Raw genomic sequence first — 20,059 nt, 5'->3', positions numbered from 1 at the left:
TGCACAGTGAGAAAGCAGACGGGTTTAGTCGGGGACGGGCGGGTGAGCAGTCCTGCTCCAGGGCAGGGGAGGAGTGGCTTGCCCACTGCTGTGGGTGCTGATTGTTTGGTCGGCCCCAAGGACGACCAAACCAGTTATACAAACTCTGCCCTTTTCTCTATGTAGGCTGCATGTTGCCTAGATGAAGAAAATATCCTCCCCATAGACGCCTGTGCGGTCGGCATACCAGCCAATCACAACGCTGCCATTGCAGCGTTGTGATTGGCTTAGGGGAGGGAGGGAGGCTGCCTGCTTCCTGTCTAGTGGAGAGGACATGAGATGACACGCGACTCCCTCCCTTAGCGCCCCCCACCCGCGAGTCATGCTGGCCGCAACTGGTCGACAATTGCCTCTTCGAGATCTCAAGCCGTAATGTCTAGCATTATATATTCACATCCCAGATTGGGGATGTAAGAAAGACTGTTCAATGTTCCGGGCATCTACATGAGCCAGCTGCCAAACTATCTCTTGTTGAGAGCAAAATTAATTCAATTTGAATGCGACAGACACCTCTGCAAGTGCCTTTTTTTCGATGTTGAAATGGTCTTTCCTTCTCTTAAAAGATAATGTTACGGTAATGTTCCCTAAGAAACAGAGGGATCTTTGGGCCCAATTCAAAACAATTTCTTCTCCAATGACTCCCCCAAGCCCCTTGCCTGCTCCTCAAAACAGATAATTTGTATCAGAGGCCCAAGGTATCTAGAAGTTTAACTTGGTACAATGCCCAAGCTTTATCATATCCCTTCTGGGATCATCACCCCCATGCCCAGAAAGATCACTATCTTAAGGTCTGGAACATGGGGTTGAAGCCATTTTATTAGAAAGAAATAGTCATGGACCGTCTGCCCTCCTCTTAGATCTGGAGCTCAGTCCGTGAAGACCTTAAACTGGACCTAATATAAACCCCCACATAGGAAGGCAAGGAACGCTCAGAAGAGTTGGGGTGCTCAATAGGACCCGGATTGAACCTGAGGAAACCCCCTATATCCAGAATAATGGTACTATCTTTTTCAGCTTGTATCTTTTAAGTTCTAGCCTTTTAGGAGCACCATTAGGAGCAATATCATCATTGCAATACACACTATCAGTATATAGATCGTCCTTACCTTGAACACATACATTAACCATTGAATCAAATTATACTTTATTTCTTCCAGAAGGCACCTCCAATTAGAGGAATGAGACTGAGTCTTCGGTTCTTCATTAAAGTGCAGATTCAAACCTCCACAGCATGGGCGTCCGCAGGGGAGGGCAAGGGGGTGCGCTTGCCCCCCCCCTGGATCGCTGGTCCCATTCCTTTTGGTCCGTAATGTTCAAGATTACAGCAGGATGTTCCTCTGCGAGAAGCCCCAGGAGTTTAAATGTTCTCTCACTTGGGGCCTCTCGCACTTCTCTTTGAACTCTAGAGGCTGCAGCAGCCCCTCCCTGACCTCGAGCAGACTATGGACAGGCCCATTGTCATTCTCTCTGATGCTGATCATCACATAAAGAATGACAATGGGCCGTCTGCATTAAACGTGCCTTGAAGGCAAGTGAGGAAGTTAAAATGTTGCACCCCCCTGGAAGGCGAGTGATGAAGTTAAAATGTTGCCCCCCCTGGAAACATTTCTGCGGACGCCCATGCTCCACAGTCCAATACATTATCAATATTTAAAGGTTCATTAAAGGATATCAAATGTTTAGACTTCATACTTTTTTCCAAACTTGGTTCTGCATCCCACTACCAGAAATTAAACCAACAGATACTGGCTCTGGTTGTTGGGGTTGCAACCTGCTACCATGAGCGGGTTGGGTCAAGTTATCTGTTAGTGCTTTGACAAGATGAAAGGCCTATATTGGACACCATAAGAATTGAGGACATTGATAAGACCTTCTGAATAAAATAAAATACAGAAACATAAAACAATCATTTAAAACCAGCTTTTTTAATCCATCCTCACCTCGACTCATGTCATTGACATTTACCTCCTTATTCACGATGAACTCTCTAAATATTAGGTATTTATCAAGGACATTTTTTTTTCCATAAACAAACTAACTGAATATTTGAACCCTTGCCCTCACCTCAGACAACCCCACCCCGCCCCCAATACATAGAAGTGGTACATACTCAGCCAGGAACGTTCAGTGGAAAATATCAGTACGAGAAGACTTCACAGAGGAAAAGGAATTTAAGTATTCAGGCTCGCAATGATCCAAACGGCAGGGGACGCCCACACAGAGAGACAGAAACCGAGCCAAGGCTTGCTGAGACGTGCGGAAGCCGGCAGAATGCTGAGAGTCAGGGAACACTCCCTCTTTATAAACAATGTATCAGGAAGCTTCGAAATCAAGTGCTTGCAGACAGGTGCGAAACTATACAAATAAAGAAAAGAGCACTTTTCTTTCTTTTAGCAGCAAGAAAAGAAGCTGCCCTGCCAATTAATTTTGCTCCCGAGAAAGTGTCACTCATTGACACACTTGTTGAAATGTCACTCATAATTACACTGAAATTATGAAAATGTCACACATAGCAATCTGAAACCTTGGCAGCTGAGAAGAAGCGAGATGCTTGGAAGAGAGTCTACTGTTCATGAACTAAGGGTGGCCTTTCTTTTTTATTCTAGTTTCTGCCAAGTGGCCAGTATAGAGCCTCCAGTCTTGTAATAATAATAGAATCTCTGAAATATCTCTGCTGGGTTTTCAATAAAGTACTATCTTCGAAAGAGAAACACACTACAGTGAGAAACATGACCGCCTAGGCTAGTAGATTAATCTATACATTAATTTTACTACTAATGTATAAAAAAGTGAGTTTGGAATCATGCCTTTTTTTGTGATTTTGATACTTTTCATAGTGCTTAAATTTTCGTGTGTTGCACTGTGTTCAACAGTGCCAGTAGAGTATAGTGCTGTGTAGCCATTAGTTTGGTCTCATAGCTCTGCTGGATTCGGGTACTCTGCATTCAAGGATTCTGTCAGAAACCCTGAGTGTTTTTTGGTTGCCTTAGTAGGTAGTGAGTAGTGTGGACACGATAATAGTTCATGTACAAAATGTTGCTTGGTGTTTGTAACTGGAGATTTTTCTAGTTTGGAGACAATTCCAAGGTCTAATTTCATTTTCAGTCAATTCTGTTTTTGATGATTGCATACGAAGTCTGTTATCTTAACTCACGGTTACTTGTTAAAAGATTTGCTTAAGGACTCATAAATTTGGTGAGGTTTGGTTATTCTTGGATGAGGAGTGGGGGAAACGTCCAATAAATAACCTGCATCTTGCTAGCCCTTGTAGTTCACTTTATAAGTTGCAGTTATCACATTGTGTTGTCAAGGGTACACAATGGACTGTATTGTGGATTATTTCCATGGAGGTCTTAGTTAGTTTGACCATGCATGTTTTATGAATATTGACTACTTTTTGGAATTTCATTTGTGACTCAGTGTGTTTCAGAGGATCAGAGATGTAGGAGCCACATTTCAGGTCTCCTTATGCCCTTGGCATCAACATTTCGAAACTTGATATCAGTGTGGGGAAATATCATCTACCCACACCCCGTTTCTGTGAAAAAATCAGCAAACACGATGGGCTACATTCTCTGTGGCAGTCTCCTACAGTGCACAGCTTTTGCCGAACCCGTCATTCTCCTACTAGGTTGCAAATGACCTTTTAATAGTCAATTCCACCATGATGTAAGATGTGGAAAAGAAAACTAAGACCACACTTTTCTGCAGGGTATAGTTATCATTGGTGCAACAGGTGCAGAGGCACCGGGGCCCAGGGGCATCACGGAGCCCTGTGCCCAAATTATGGCTGTCTTTTACTCAGTGGCGGCCAGCACAGGTAAGAGCAGTGAGGCAGGGGGGAAGTCAACAGACTACGGGATAGGTCAAATTAAATAGAAAAAAAATAAAACCACTTACCTTGCGCTTGCCGCATCATTGAATCTGCGATGCAGCGAGCGCAATGTACGTGTTTTAAAAACATTTTTTAATTTAATTTTACCTATCCTGTCGTCTGTAGATTCAACCCCACCCCACCCCCACCCTGCCCCACTGCTCTTACCTGTGCCGGCCACCACAGCTTTTACTACCCAAAGCAGGCCATGTGGGCCAATTTCCTTCCTTACATTAGGGTCCCGGGGAACCCTTACTATGCCATTACATTTCTGTTAAACAGACAAACCCAGTATATATCAGACTATAATCATTTCAAAAGTTGAGTCATGTACACACCTGCGCCTACCATGCACCTTGACGTTCTATTTGACCCCTTCTCACCAAAATAAACTGTATTGCTGCTATGAAATCTATTAGATTTAAAGAAGAAAGTCAGAGCCTGATACTCCGACAACCATACAACAGTGATAAGGCCTCTCTCGGGTTTCTTGGTTCAAATAGTTGGGTAAGGGGGCACAGATTCTCCTGAATACCGTGGTTGGAGTCAGCCGAGGCATACCCATCTGATCTGTCAATTCTGCCCATAAAGGATAGAAGGAGACCAGATCTGAACTTGAATGCAATGCTAAGTTTTTCTTCTAAAGTTTTTCCTCTAGAACATATTCTATGTGCTCTAAAGGTAAAATCCTAGTTTACTTTAAATCCAGGGTGTGGTGGCTGGTTCACATAATTTGGATTTAAATATAATAAGCTGTAAACATAATTTAAAAGGCAATTATTGAGAAAACAAATAGTAAGGTGGATGATAGTGCCTGGTTCAGGTGGGGCCCACCAGCGCTCGTTTCTAGGGACTGACTCCTACTTGTCCTCATCAGACTTTGAGCCTGAGAGAGAGAAAGAGAGAACACAAGAGAGTGCAAAAGGACCAGAAACATGGAAAAAGAATGACAAAGAAAAATAACAAGGACGAAAAGGAATCCGAAAGAGTGCGATAAAGGATCAGGAAGTGACTGGTTGTGGATGAAAGAGGCTTGAGGTGGACTCTAGACTAAGCAACCTTGGTATTTGGCAACCCAAGTTTTGATAGCGCCAGACGAAAGCTCATGAGCAAAGCTTTGGGCCCTGGCACTTATTCTTTCCTAAATTAAGCAGTGGAGATTGATTTAAAAAGGTTTGGTTAGAGTTAGTGTGATAGGATTAATGTAAAGGTTACAGCTCCATTGCCGCTAAGTTTGGAGTTAGGGTGGGGGTCAAGGTGCTAATGATGCTAGTGAAAAAACTGAATTCTAACTAAATACAAAATTAAACCCAAAGTCAAACCAATGACCATTTCAAGGGCATTTTCCAAACATGTGTCTTCAAACCATTTGATTCCAACTATACAATAGTCAAACTAACTGCTTTAAAAATCCACATAGTGGGGGGCGTGGCCAAGGTGTCCGGAAGATGGCCGCATGCTTGTGAAGCTCCACGCGGCACCGGAGATGTAAAGAGGATATGGACGGCCGTAATGAGCTTTGAGGGCTTTAAGTGAGCAGACTAGGTGTGCGAGCGTGGGGCGCGAGGTATTTTCCTCTTTTGGCATTTTTACAAGCATTTACCTCTCCTGTGCTACCCCGCGTCGTGCACCACAGAAACAGCGGTTGCAGCCGCCATTTTGCTAATTGGTGAGGCACGCTGGTGCCGGTTTTGGCTCCTGGTCTCGCTACAATAATTATTTATTTTTATGGCTCCCAGGTCTATTTTGGAGACAGAGGAGCCTAGAGGACCTATTTTCAATGATATTTCCTGCCACACAATGGATGATTTATTGTGTCCTGGCATTTGAGAAATATTAAATGCTTATGGCATCGTATTCAACACATATTAATCTCTTCCGTGAGTCGGACACCCCCCGGACGGAGAATTCGTGCCGCAGCAAAGCGGTTAAGTAATGTGGTGACAGGAGTTCTGGACTGCAAATTTCTTTAAATATATGCCCCTATATATTTATCTGCTTGGTTTTAATGCTGCAATTTTGAAGGAAATTGTCGTACTCGCTATCTAATGCACAGGAGAGCTCACTGCTTGGTCTGTGTTTTGATATATGCTCCTTTCGTGCTAACTGACTTTACTCATACTCACTATTAGAGGCCACACTTGATATTTTATTGCCACGCATACAACTTGAATATTTTTCTGTGTGTTGACTTTGGCCTTTTCTCATTTTCTGCGATTTTTTGCATGCTAATGGAGTCCTATGTAAAAGCTGTTACCCCCACCCATAGGCATGCCCACGGCTCATAAAGACTCAAATGCTCTGCCTAGGAGCCAAAAAAAGGACCCTGGTTCTCCTACTAAGTCTCCGTTACCTCTGACGGTGACAGACCTAATGGAAGAGATAAAGCATTTGAAACCCTTTGTCATGGAGACTAATGTTACACTCCTATGTATTGAGGAGAAGTGGTCTGCACTGGAGTCCAGAGTGACAAATGTCGAACAACGGATTTGTGATGTGCAGGACGTTGCTGTCAAGTTTGATGGTATGGCTAAGGAGATAGCGCTTCTGAAACAACAGACAAAAGAATTAGGAAACTGCAACAGGTGTAACAATCTTCAAATTTATTGAATTCCAGAAGGAGCTGAGGAGTCAGACATGCTCTCCTTTCTTGAGGTACATATCCCCATACTGGTGGGCCCGAAAGAAGGCACTCATCTCAACTTACAACGTGCCCATCGCATTGGTCCTAATTCTGCAAGTGCCTCAAGTTCTGGCCGCCCCAGAGGAATAATTGTTCTCTTTTAAGAATACACTCAACTGCTTATGGTTCTAATGGCAGCTAAACAAAGGAAGCAAATCCTATGGTCAGAACAGAAATTCTTTATTTCTCAGGATGTAGCATGCACAACTGCGGCCGATGACAAAGATTTTTTGTCTTTCCGGCCAACTCTACCAGCTATGAACGCAAGATATGGACTCGTGCACCCATGCTTCTTTAAAGTCACATACAAGGACCAAGCTTTTTCATTTGACTGCCCAGAAGACCTGAAGAAGTGTATTCTACAGCATAAAGGTGAAGTTATGGATCTTGGGAAAACCTGGCTTTTGGTTTGAATGTCGCCTTATCGGTTATGGTCTTTGTCTTTGATCTTTGTTGCTGAATTGAATATATGTCTTAACTTGTATGATTCTTTATATTATCACCAGTGGTTTCATGTTCAATTTTCATGTGTCTGTTTATGATAGTTATTGCTCATATTCAATTGGTATACTTGTTTAACCCCCTTCTTATTTATGTGTTCCCTCTTACAGAAATTTGTTGTCTAATTCGGACTCCCTCTTTTGGTGTATTGTTCTCCAAATATCCCCTTCCTACACCTATTGTTCCCATGTTATCCTCATGTTTGGTAAGTTGGTTTATTTGTGTATTAATGCATTATATTCTTTAAAATGTTGACTATTCTACTCTATTTTATATTCTCTGTCTCTTTTCCAGGATATTAATCGTCTCCGTTACTATTGTTCTGTCATTTAAATGGTTCTGTGTCTGTTGGCTGTCTATGGTTTTGCGATTTTCTACCCCTCCAATATATTATTCTTACACTGGATGTGTTCTTCTTTTTTCATGACTAGAGTGTCTTTTGGCTTTTTGTCATCCATCTTTTTCATCTTTGCTAAAACATTTCTCCCTCTTCTTATTCTTACTTCTCCTTTTTCTTTCTCTACTCTTTCTTTTTACCTTTTATTTTCTCTTCCATAATTTTCTTATTGATTTTACCATGTATTACTGTTCTTTAATGCATACAATGATTCAAATTATTTGTCAGTTATTTATATTCAGTTGGTTTGTAGCTATGGTTTCCTTTTCTAGACACATTGACTTAATATGTATGTTTAAACATCACAATGGTTAACTCCCTTAAGATCATTTAATGGAACGTCAAGGGCTTGCGTAATCCTATTAAAAAACAGCCGGTTCTGACCCATCTACCTTGGCTTAAATGTTATTTTGCTTTACTACAGAAAACACACTTATTTGATAGAGATTTAAACTGATTACGTAAGAATTGGGTCAGACACATTTTGTTGTTCTCCAGCTCTTGATCATAAAAACGGGGTTGTTATTCTAGTACACAAATCCCTTCCCTTGGTGATAGAGAGGAGGAAAGAGATGTGGATGGCAGATGGGTTTTAATTCATGCCACCATTCATCATGAACCTATCTCTATATTAAATACATATGGCCCCACTGGTATAGATATACAATTCTGGAAGCAAATGTCTGTGGTTCTACGCTCCTGCACATATGCAAATGTAATAGTTCTTGGTGATTTTAATCAGATTCTTGATCCTTTCCTATATAGGAAATCACAAGTTAAATATGTCCCTAACAAGATGCAAAAATAATTTACACAATTTGTCCACTCTAGAAGATTAGTAGATGTCTGGAGATTATTTTCTCCAGACACCTTAGAATACACTTTTTACTTTCCAGCTCATGGGTCTCATTCCAGAATTGACTACTTATTACAATTTGGGCTCTAACGCAAGCCCAAATTGATTCAATAATAATCTCTGATCATGCACCTGTTATTAAAGATTTGAACTTATTGCCGGAGACATCTAGAAATGTAATAGATGGAGCTTTAATAACAGTTTATTGAAAGATAAAGAATTTGTACATAGTTTTTATTGCTTCACAAAATAATTTTCTTTTGCATAATATCATACCTGATATAGAATTTCATATTATTTGGCATGCTTTTAAATCTTCTGCCCGTGGACACATAATTAACTTTGTTTCGGTTAAGAAGACAAAAGCGAATAAAGAATCCTCACTGTTACTTCAGTCCATCAACCAATTAGAGCATGAGTTTTTCACCACAAATAATGATAGTATGCTTCAACGTTTAATGAGAACCAAATTTGAATTTAACAAAAGGTCAACAGCGGAAGCTGCTGGTTCATTATTGAAAATAAATTCTACGTTTTATGGTGGACGTAATAAGGCAGGGAAACTACTTGCCAACTATTTGAAGGTTAAGCCTCAAAAAATCTAAAATAATTAAGATTTTAGATGATAATGGTAACCCACATATTAAGAATGACGAGATTTTGAAGTGCTTTACTGATTTTTACACAGATCTATATACACTGGACCATTTCCGCACAGATGAAGCACAAGACTCCTACTTTCATTCCCTGCCACCAAGATAGCAGCAATTACAGGATCTTTCTTTTTTGGAAGAGCCTATACCAATCTCTGAGCTAAAGTCTGCTCTCTGTTTATTACCCAAGGATAAGGCACCGGGTCCAGATGGGTTTTCTGCTGAATTGTATTCCTGTTTTTCTCAGCTTCTGCTTCCACACTTACTTACTCTCTATCAATGGTTTCTTTTTGGAGGAGGAAGCTAAGGGGGCCTTTTTAGTGGCTATGATCTGCTTGATCCCTAAGAAAGACAAAGACCCTTCTTTATCTGCCAACTATAGGCCTATTTCCCTTATTAATTTAGATAATAAGCTTTTCGCCAACATTTTGTCACTCAGGATCTCCTCCTTGATCCCTGATATGATTGGATTTGAACAGACAGGTTTTGTTGAAAGGCAGACATATGACTGATAAATCTAGATTACATTTGGATATATTACATATTGCTTCCTCAGGTCATACGCCTCTAGAGGCTGTAACATTATTATTATTATTTTTTAATTGAAAATTTATGAGTACAAAACAAACACCAAAGAGAACAGGCATATGAAAACAATAGGTGATAGCATCCAAAAGAATCAGAGAGAATATAAACTTCATACATATCATCACATATGAACAGGGGAAAATAATACTGACCAATTTATAACCACTTTGTAGGTACCACAGAAATAGACACTTATAGGCAAGGTCGGACATCAAACCATGCCGGAACCAAAACTTTACATATCCACATAAGTCTTATCTGCCTCCTAAATTTGCCGCCCACCTTTAAGAGCATATAGACTATACTCCATATTAAACATAACAAGGAACCTTGCTCTCCATGCCTCAAATGATGGGGCATCCTTTTGTAGCCAACAGGAGGCAATACACAGCCTAACCACAGCTGTGGCTACAAAAATCAGATAAACTGATTTTCTGGGTACTGTCAGCTGCTGCACCCATCTCTACCCCCAGTAGAATCTGCATAGGTGACAAAAGTGTAGGCTCCCCCAAGATTTCGGTAAGGAACTTATCCATATGTTCAAATAACCTACTTAAATACCCACATGAGTAAAAAATATGTACCACATCAGCAGCTGGCATCCCACATCGAAAACATTTTCCCTCTTGGTCCCCCCCCATTTAGCGATTTTATCAGGTGTAAAATATAGATTAAGGACAGTCTTGTAATGTTGGGCATACAAATTAGCGGATATAAAAAGTCGTCCGGCCAAATCCATAGAAGTCTGCAACTGTATACCCTGACATCCTAATCTATTGTCCCATTTACGACTATGAACTTCCAGATCGTTAGGCATTGTGCCTAACATAAGAGTGTAAAGTGTACCGATTCGTGCCTCCTTCCTTACTGCTTCAATAAGGGGATTAGGTTTAATATTCCAGCAGGCTTTCAACAAATAGTCCCTAACTTGTAGGTATTTAAAGAAATCCGCCCGAGAGAGCTGATACTGCTCCCTAAGCTGATCGAATGATTTTATCCCACCATCCTTGAATAGATCTCCAACCATGGAGACTCCTTTAGCCCACCAATTGTATACCTCCCGATCCCAGAATACACTTTGAGAAAAGGTCGGCGCAGTTAGTGGAGTGTACCAGGAGACTCTTTCTACCGCATACATCTTCTTGGTAGCTTTCCATACTTTATAGGTGGCTGTAAACATTTTGAATCTCGTACGCTTGTAGTAGCTCCAATCCCGATTCAGAAACAGACGATTTTTGCATCACTGCCCAGTAACATGTGATATATAGAAGGAGACTCAGCCATATCTGTTGGTCCTACCCCAGTGAGCAATATATTCATATGTTATAACATGCACGCAAAATAGTATAGAGTGAAATCAGGGATGGCCCAGCCCCCTAGAGCCCTTGGCAAAACCATGTACCGCATTGCTCTTCGCGCTTTTCCGCGTGCCCATATAAATCTAGCACAGATAGACTGTAATTGAGCAAGATTAGCTCGCGGTATCTTCAAGGGCACACATCTAAAAAAGTATAATATTTTCGGTAGGATCATCATCTTTAGAACGTTACATCTCCCTACCAAAGATAAGTGTAGACATTCACATTGATCCAATTGTCTGCGGATCCCCATCACAAGCTTTCCCCAATTGGACTCAACCAGCGCAGACAGGGAGGCCCTTATCCTAACCCCCAAGTAAGTTACCTCTTGTAGAACCCTTTGATCAGTATATTGACCTGTGTTCAGACATAACATTTGTGTTTTTGATGTATTTAGCTTATAGCCCGATACTGCCCCATACTCTGCTGCAAGTTGCTCTATTTCATACATTGCCACTGCTGGCTTAGGCAATACCATGGCCACATCATCAGCATATGCAAAGACGCAACATTGTTGCTGCTGTAAAATTACTGATTGAATCCGGGGGTTACTTTCTATCATTTAAAAAAAAGGATCTATGTATACTGCAAATAATAATGGGGAACAGGGACACACCGGTCTAGTCCCCCGCCTGATAAACACTGGTTTAGATTCAAGCCCCATTGTACATATCTTGGCAACTGGTTGGTGGTATAACATCTGCAAAGCAGTAATAAACTGTTGCCTAAACCCACGTCATCGCAACACAGCCTACAAAACGCACCATGAAACACGATCAAAAGCCTTCTCGGCATCTAAAAGAATGTGGCTGAGCGCCTCACCAGTACCGTTAGCATGGTCAAACAACGTTATTACCCTATTAACATGATTCGTTGTTCCCCGTTTAGGGATAAATCCATGCTGTCGCACTGATACCAATGGAGTTATCACTTCCGCCAACCTAGCCGCCAAAAGTTTTGAGTAATTTTTACCGTCCGTGTTCAGCAAAGATATAGGACGATATGAAGCCGGGAGATCAGCAGGTTTATCCTTTTTCTTGAACACAACAATGCTGGCCTCATCCCATACTGTAACATTAGATGACGAAAAAGTTTTTGATTGCGTCAACTGGAAATCTATGATGCAGGCTCTAGAATATCATGGATTTAGTCCAGCCTTTGAAAAAAAAAAAAAGCTATATTATATTCCTCCCCGATGACATCTGTTTTTCTAAATGGTTCCCTGTCAGCATATTTTCCCCTTTTGCGGGGCACCAGACAGGGATGCCCTCTGAACTCTGTTGCTTTTTATTTGATCCCTTGAACCCTTCTTGCACACATTACGAATTCCTCTACATTCCATGGCTTTCGTCATAAAGATATAGGGCCCTATTCTCCGAACTAATCTGAGACAAAATCCTAAACTTACTACTTTTGGTATTTACAGAATGCACTTACTACTTTTGGTTAAACTTACTACTTTTGTTTAAACTTACTACTTTTGGTATTCACAGCAGGCATTTAGTAATAGTAAAGTTAGGACCCCTAACTGTACTACTACTAAATGCCTTCTGTGAATACCAAAAGTAGTATGTTTAACCAAAAACAGTAAGTTTGGTTAAACTTACTACTTTTGGTTGAACTTACTACTTTTGGTATTCACAGAAGGCATTTGGTAGCAGTAAAGTAAGAACTCCTAACTTTACTACTACTAAATGCCTTCTGTGAATACCAAAAGTAGTACGTTTTACCAAAAGTAGTAAGTGTAACCAAAAGTAGTAAGTTTAGGATTTTGTCTTACATTAGTTCTGTGAATCTGCCCCATAGAGATTAACTTCTCAGCATGTCGATGATGTGATTCTTTATGTGCCTGATCCAGAAGCATCTATACCGGCCTTTTCTAATTTACTACTTTCATATTCTGGGTTATCTGGATATAAATTGAATTTTTTAAAATCGGATGTACTCCCTCTGAATAAATATTGTCTGAGGGTTATGTTTGATGGCACTGGACTTAAGTGGTCTCCACAAGCTATCGAGTGTTTAGGTAATCAATATTCTGCTTCAATAGCAAAAACTATTCAGATAAATCTAGAAGAAGTACATCATAAGATCCTTCTAATGTAGGAAAGATGGTCGCCATTATATTTATCTTGGTGGGGCAGATTGGCTACTGTTAAAATGATGTTTCTAACGGCGATTCATTTTTATGTGTCCATGCTTCTTATTAAACTACCTGCAACTTTTCTTAAACTAATGAATACATCGATTACCTCTTTCTTATGGAGTGGCAAAAAGGCACCTATTTCCTTAGCATCTTTATGTAAGCCCAAGGAGTTGGGAGGCGTAAGTTTTCCAAACTTTCAACAATATCATAAGGCCTTTGTTTTAAAGCAGGTGTTACCATCGATGGGAGACACTGAATCTCCTCCCAATAATATTTGGCATAAATTGGAGGGCTCACATCTGTCGCCTTTACCTTTTTGCTCTCTACCATACTTTTTGAAACCTACTTGTTCCTTCTCTGCTCTCCCTATTACATTTTCCAATATATTATCCTCTCATATTCTCACGAGACCCTTGTCCCCAATACAGGAATTTTTGGAATCCTCTATTTGGCGCAAAAAATCTCCTAAAATTTCTAATCGAACTATTTTCTGGAAACAATGTGTTCTGAAAGGAATAATCCAAATAAAGCATATATTATGTGACATGATTCTTCTTCCTTTATTCCGATATTCAAACCAAATTTGCTCTTTCTTCTTCTTATGCCACCAAATATGAGTCTCTTAAATTGCTTTTTTACAGGCTATCTCCACCCTTTCTCAATTGCAATCTCCCTCAAGTTCCCCACTTCCTGACCCAATTACGCCTTCGTCATTGCTTAAAGCGTCTTTATATATACAAATATTTGCACTACATTACTCCTTCTCATCCCAAATCTAGAGTTGAGACATTGTGGGAATCTGATCTTCAACAACCCCTGTCTTTAAAGGTTTGGGGCTCAATCTGAACCAAAGTACATGATACCTCACTCAATGCTAGCACTACACAAACCCTCTATTATTTTTATAACAGGCTATATATTACCCTACTTTCTTTGCAAAAATGTAATCCAGGTCTTTCAGGTTTGTGCTGGACTTGTGGAACCTTTCCTGGCACATATCTACACATGTTTTTTCATTGTCCACCAACCGCTGCTGTTTGGTCAGAGGTTTGTAGAACTATTTCTGCTATTTGTTCCATTAATTTTCCCTTTGATGTTACTCATATAGTTCTAGGAAGTTCTTCACACTCTTCACACTCTTGGCCAACACGCTCTAAATTAGGCAAATTTCTAGATCTGCCACTTGCTATTGCTTTTCAAGTCATTACATCAAACTGGAAGAATTCCAAGAACATAAGTGTCACTAGCTGGTGGAATATTCTTTGTTCTCATCTTAGGCTGGATGCAGCATCAGCTTTCTACTCTGCAGATGATAAAAAAGATATGTTTTGGTCTCCACTTGTTGGTTACTTGAACAAAAGGCCTAAACCATCTAGGGCTTCTACAATGGTTTTTTAACCTCCATGATTCATTTTGTCTTTTTGTTCATTAATATGCACTGTTGTTTTGTAATTGATCGTATATGAATTGTGATGTTATATGAAATTAAAAACTATTAAACAGAATAACTTATAATATGATATACGGTTCAATATGCAGTATATTTATAGATATGCAATATATATGGTAGTCTTCTTTCTTCTTCTTCTTTCTCTCTTTCTATTTCTTTTGTTTTATTTTCCCCTCTTCTTTCTTTTTTTTCTCCTTCCTTTCTCTAATCTCAAAATTTAAAAATTACGAATGTATAAGTACTGCTTTTTTATATTAGGTATATTGTATACCTTCTTTCAGCATATTTTTTAGATATTGTTATTGTTGCCTTCTTTGTACATGTACCATTTCATAACCTGATTTTTTCATTTAAGGTTACAGATTTTTCTGTACATTTGTATTTCACTTTAATAAAGCTTTTATTAAACTAATAAAAAAATCCACATAGTATCAAAATCAAAGAAAGTAGGATGAGTCACAGGGCAATCATTTGGCTAGCATATGTCACCCTGGCATCCATTTCATGATGTTTACCATTTGATGTGGATATGTAGATATAATTATCTACAGTTGCCAGCTTTACAGGCATTTCCTTTATCTGATTATTTAACATTTATTCTTTGCATACAAGCATGCATGGTTAGGGCTCCACCAGCAACGAAAATGATAATGTAAAAGGGGCAACTTTGCCTGGTGCCATGTCCAATCTTAACAACTAATCAAATCAAGACATTGGTAATGGGGTTGTTCATAGAGCTTTCTCACCCACCACAGCATATGGTGAAGGATGGCCAAGTGCTCCAGTGTTAAGTACATAAATTCGTGAAACAACTAAATTGCATGTTTTTTCAGCATTACTACTCGGAATGATGTATTCTCCGGGTGCTGGATTATAAGAACTGCTCATGGGTAAAGCAAAGGTAATTTGTGTCTACTTTCTAAATCTCCTGGCGCTTTAAATATATATATATTTGTAATTGCATGTTTACTTATCATGCAGTACCATTGTAAAATATGGGCAATAGTAGTGTAGCAGTATTACAGTGTTCATCATGCAGTTAATTTTATTATCTAGTAGAAGAGTGAACAGATGTCTTCTCATCTGTCTGGTGCAGCTTGCATACTACCAGTTTTGTCTGGCCAACTGGGCTGGATAAGGGGAAAAACACCCAAACCCCAAAAATTGTAGGGGGGATCCCAATATTATAATGTGAATGACTTCTGTACATATTCTATCTGTTAAAACCTGGAGCCGCCAAGGACGTAGTCTCTAAATCGAAGACTTGAAAAGAGCCAGGACAAATCAAAAGGGAGACCGTAATATCTCAGCACTGGTGTTTGGAGTGGAAGGGGTTCAAGTGTTTGTAGATTCTTTAGATTACCTAGCGAGGGGATTTTACAGCGATAGGGAGGCCTAGTGTTGTTCTTAGAATTTTTGGGAAAATCCTCTCGAATTGCATCCGAATCTAGTGCTATTGTTAAATATTGGACGGATTTATTAGCATGAGCTGAAAGCCATTTTGTATTTCTGGCAGCCATTTTGTTTGCCATGTGCTCGCCATGTGCTCTGTCCTCCCTCAGTGTTGACTGCTCTTGTAATCTGACTAGAAACGAACTATATTTAGCATCTTCCACCTTCGCACATGCCCAGAAGGGCCTAGCTAGTAGAATGCACCTGCTTCTCTAGTATAACTCTCAGGCTATTTTTGCTGCTGTATGGAGAAGTAACTCTCCTCCCACTTTGTTGAGCAAGCAGATCTTGTATGCCCATATCAATCATTTTGCATGCTTACATGAACCAGGACTCACTATGGGTCATTTGTGTATGTTTCTTTTTTTCTCTCTGTGCAGAGCAACACTCTGCCTGTGCCCATATCATAGGCTTGTCTCTCCAATAGGGGAGCAGGGTGGGACTAGAGGACTTCCACCTCATAGAGATTCGCTCTACAGGGAGAGGGCTCCTCGGTGCATGCCCTTATCTAGGTTCCTAGGCCTCACGATAAGAGTCTGGGCTTGCCTCTATCCGTTCACCGCCAGGAGGCTCCTTCCGGAGCAACAGTTGAGCTTTATAAGTAATCCATTCAATTCAATTTAAGATTTTCTCTGTCCTCTTCTGTAATACCCATCCTGCAGATGCATATGTTATTCCTGTGTAACGTCAAGGGGGTGTTCCATTGTTTGCATGCCAAGGATATCCCCATCCAAAAGAAGGGACACCTTTGCCTTGTATCCACACTGTACTGCATACTTCGGCAACTAGTATTTGGGAAGCAAAGTAACTGTTCACCACCTGTAAAGAGGCACAAAGTTGGCGCACTCTTGTGGTTGTTTTATGGGCGTTGTCACATGGTTCCCTAGGACCCCACTTAATGTAAATGTTTTAATCATAAGAATATGAGGTCACCAATATTTTCATTAATTTAACTGTAAGCATCCAAAATTCTTGTCTTGCTAGAGTAGTGCTAAGTCCTGCTTCAGGTCCTGCAATGCAAGGCGGGGACCTCTTTCAGGAAAACACCCGAAATGACCACCAAGACTGAGAAGGTAAACAACTGTAGAAGAAAGGCTTAACAAGAATCTCACAAGTGCATTCCTCTGGGGAGGAGAGTGTACATGAGAAATTACCAAGCAACTGTCTGTCTATCTTGGGTGGATAATCTTCCTTCAAGGATGTTCAAAGCACTTGGCCTTTATAGCTAATCTGATATTTTGCACATGCTCTTTTGTGACATGTCCCTTCCCTCAAATACAAGCTGTGATTATTGTGTGTTTGGGCAGAGACAGTAAAGCAGTGCGCATAAACGACCCCTGTACCATTAGGCCTTGCTTAGCTCTCCTTCCCTGGTCGAGGGTGGACTCTGAGGGGGCCCAAAGCCAGCCTAGGATTTTACAGAATATCCCCAGGCATCACCCTGCAAGCGAGTGCCTCATTCATTGCACCTGACTTTGGGGGAATCCCCACCACCCTCTCCAAAATCTAGCCAGTCTGCTAACAATGAAGAACAGCAGTATTTGAAACTCACTTCATCTTTCACTGCAGCACTGACCCCAATGCAGGCAAGAGTTTGCGCATGCGCTGAGGACAGCAGATTTTTGCTTCTAGCCATGCTCTAAGTACGTGCTACTGGCCTCGGAATAGAGTGGTCACTACCTCATGTCTCAGAGCTGTGGTCAGGGTAAAGCAGCAGTTTTATAGAATCATCAACATTCCCACAAATATTTCTGCCTGCAGAGAACACGACTATTTTGTCTTCGTATTTTAGCTGCTTGAATGTAAGCAAGTGGGATAGGGCACATGAGGTGGATCCATGATTCTTTCTTCCAGATGAACAGTGTCCTGAAGCAAGATGGGAATGAGCTCATGCCCATAGTTCCATTATCGGCGCAGGATGATCCCCACCCGCACCAAAGTAGAAAAGGCATGGATATATAAATACTCAACACAACTTTTTTGCTTGGAGAAAATATGGCTGCAGGTTTATTACATACAACAGTATGCAAATTATGGTGGGTTATCTTATGGGCGATCCAAGGGCAGGTAGCCGTACTAACCTATGCTACCCTGCCCGCCTGATGAGCCAAGCACTGTGGAAACCCAATCAGCCCTACCCTTATAAGGGTGATCCCCTTACTGGATCATGTGACACATTGGTCCCTTATTAATCACGCCCCTTTCAGGGCGGAGCGTAGCAAGGCAAGCCCCTGGTTGTTCAGGCCCACAACCGTCCAAAGGACTAACGGGGCGCCGGCGTCATTGTTCCAGGACCCTCCCCTGAGGCTCCTGGGATTTGACTCTGGCACCCTTATTGTGCTCTAGCAGAGGTATCCTTCTGTACCCAGACTGCTTCCAGATCGCCCTGTAACTCCGCCTGCAACAACAAAGAAGAACATTACAACATCCTCAAACCCCCCTTGCCTGCCCCAAGCCGGGTACGCGGTAGGGTGGGAGACGGCGTGTCGTGCAGCAGAGAGCTACACTCACCGACAGGATGACGCTATCGAGCGCAAATGGCCCTTCAGGCCCGAGGAGCAGCATCCACGAAACGATGAGCAGAGACGGCGTGTCGGGCAGCAAAGAGGCCCAACAATGGCGGGGGGAGGCCTAAATACCCCTCCCCAACTCCCGGCGCGCCGGACATGATGTGTCGAGCGCGCCCCGTAAGGGGACTCCTCCTGGAGTCCAGAGAAGCGAATGGGGAGGCACCTAAATTGCACTAAGGATGGCCGCCATCCGAGGTGGCCCCCTGCGGGGGCCGCTGGCAGCCGCAAACCTCTCCACTGGGGCTGCTCTGAATCCACTTTGAGACTCAGTAGTTTGACGTTACAGTGCCATGTCTAACAAAACCCATCAACTCACATTTTACTTTGCTGTATTTTTTATTTTGTTATTTCTTACAGCAAACATCCTTGTTTTCTTAAGCAAGGTGCCCTCAATAGTTGTTCCTCTTTGTTCCACTTTCGTCTCTTTACCCAATCCTTTTCCACTCATGACATAGTATATTGATGCTTCTTGTCAAGGCATTGAATTAACTGGCAATTTACTTTTCCAGATGTTTTTATGAGGGCCCCTGATTCTCCTTCGCAGGTTCACCAGGAGTGCCATTGCTTTCCATCAAGTTTTTTTAATTGGACCCTCACGAGAAAAATGTGCTCTTAGTACGTTTGAGCCAGTGGCGGCTCGCCGAGGGAGTGCTGCGGGGCGGTAGGGCGGAGCAGGGGTGGGGGAGGGCCAGGGTGGGGGGGTTAGTGGGGTCCGACATACGACGGACAGGAGTAAGGAAAGTAATTAAATAAATAACACAATTTACCTTGCACGCCTGCACGCCTGCTGGATGATCTGAGACTCATGGCAGATAAAAAGACTCTGTGTGCCCTGGTGCTGTTAGACCTCTCCGCGGCATTCGATACGGTCAATCATGACCAGTTACTGTCGCGGTTGAGGGACCTCGGCATTCAGGGCACCGCGCATGCCTGGTTAACCTCATTTCTCAAAAACCGTTCGAAGAGAGTCCAACTGGCAAATTTGGTTTCCAATCCAGCAGGTCTCACATGTGGAGTTCCACAAGGCTCTGCACTTTCACCTCTTCTTTTTAATGCCTATCTACAACCTTTGATCTCTGCATTAAACCAGATGGAGTGCCGGCTTTACAACTACGCCGATGATACTCAAATCATTATTCAAATTGATAACTCATCTTCGGCATACGATAGATTACAAAATATACATTTTTTTACGGTTAATTGGATGTCAGCAAATTCACTAAAGATAAATCCTGACAAAACAGAGGTGCTGGTGATTACTACAGCGTCTAGCCCCTGGAATGACCTCCTCTGGCCAAAAGAACTCGGGCCCTCTCCGGAACCAGCGGCGGCTGTGAAAAGCCTGGGCATTCATATAGACGCCAAACTTTCCATGACAAAACAAGTCTCTTCAGTTGTTGGTACTTGTGTAGGTCTACTAAGGCAACTGCGAAAAATATCTCGACTTCTGACCTCGGCCACCCTTAGACGGGCGGTATCAGCTATGATCTTG

Source organism: Lissotriton helveticus, chromosome 5_1 (genome assembly GCF_964261635.1).
Source record: "Lissotriton helveticus chromosome 5_1, aLisHel1.1, whole genome shotgun sequence".
NCBI lineage: Eukaryota > Metazoa > Chordata > Amphibia > Caudata > Salamandridae > Lissotriton > Lissotriton helveticus.
The sequence above is the reverse complement of the archived record's forward strand: the minus strand, read 5'-3'. Positions refer to the sequence as shown.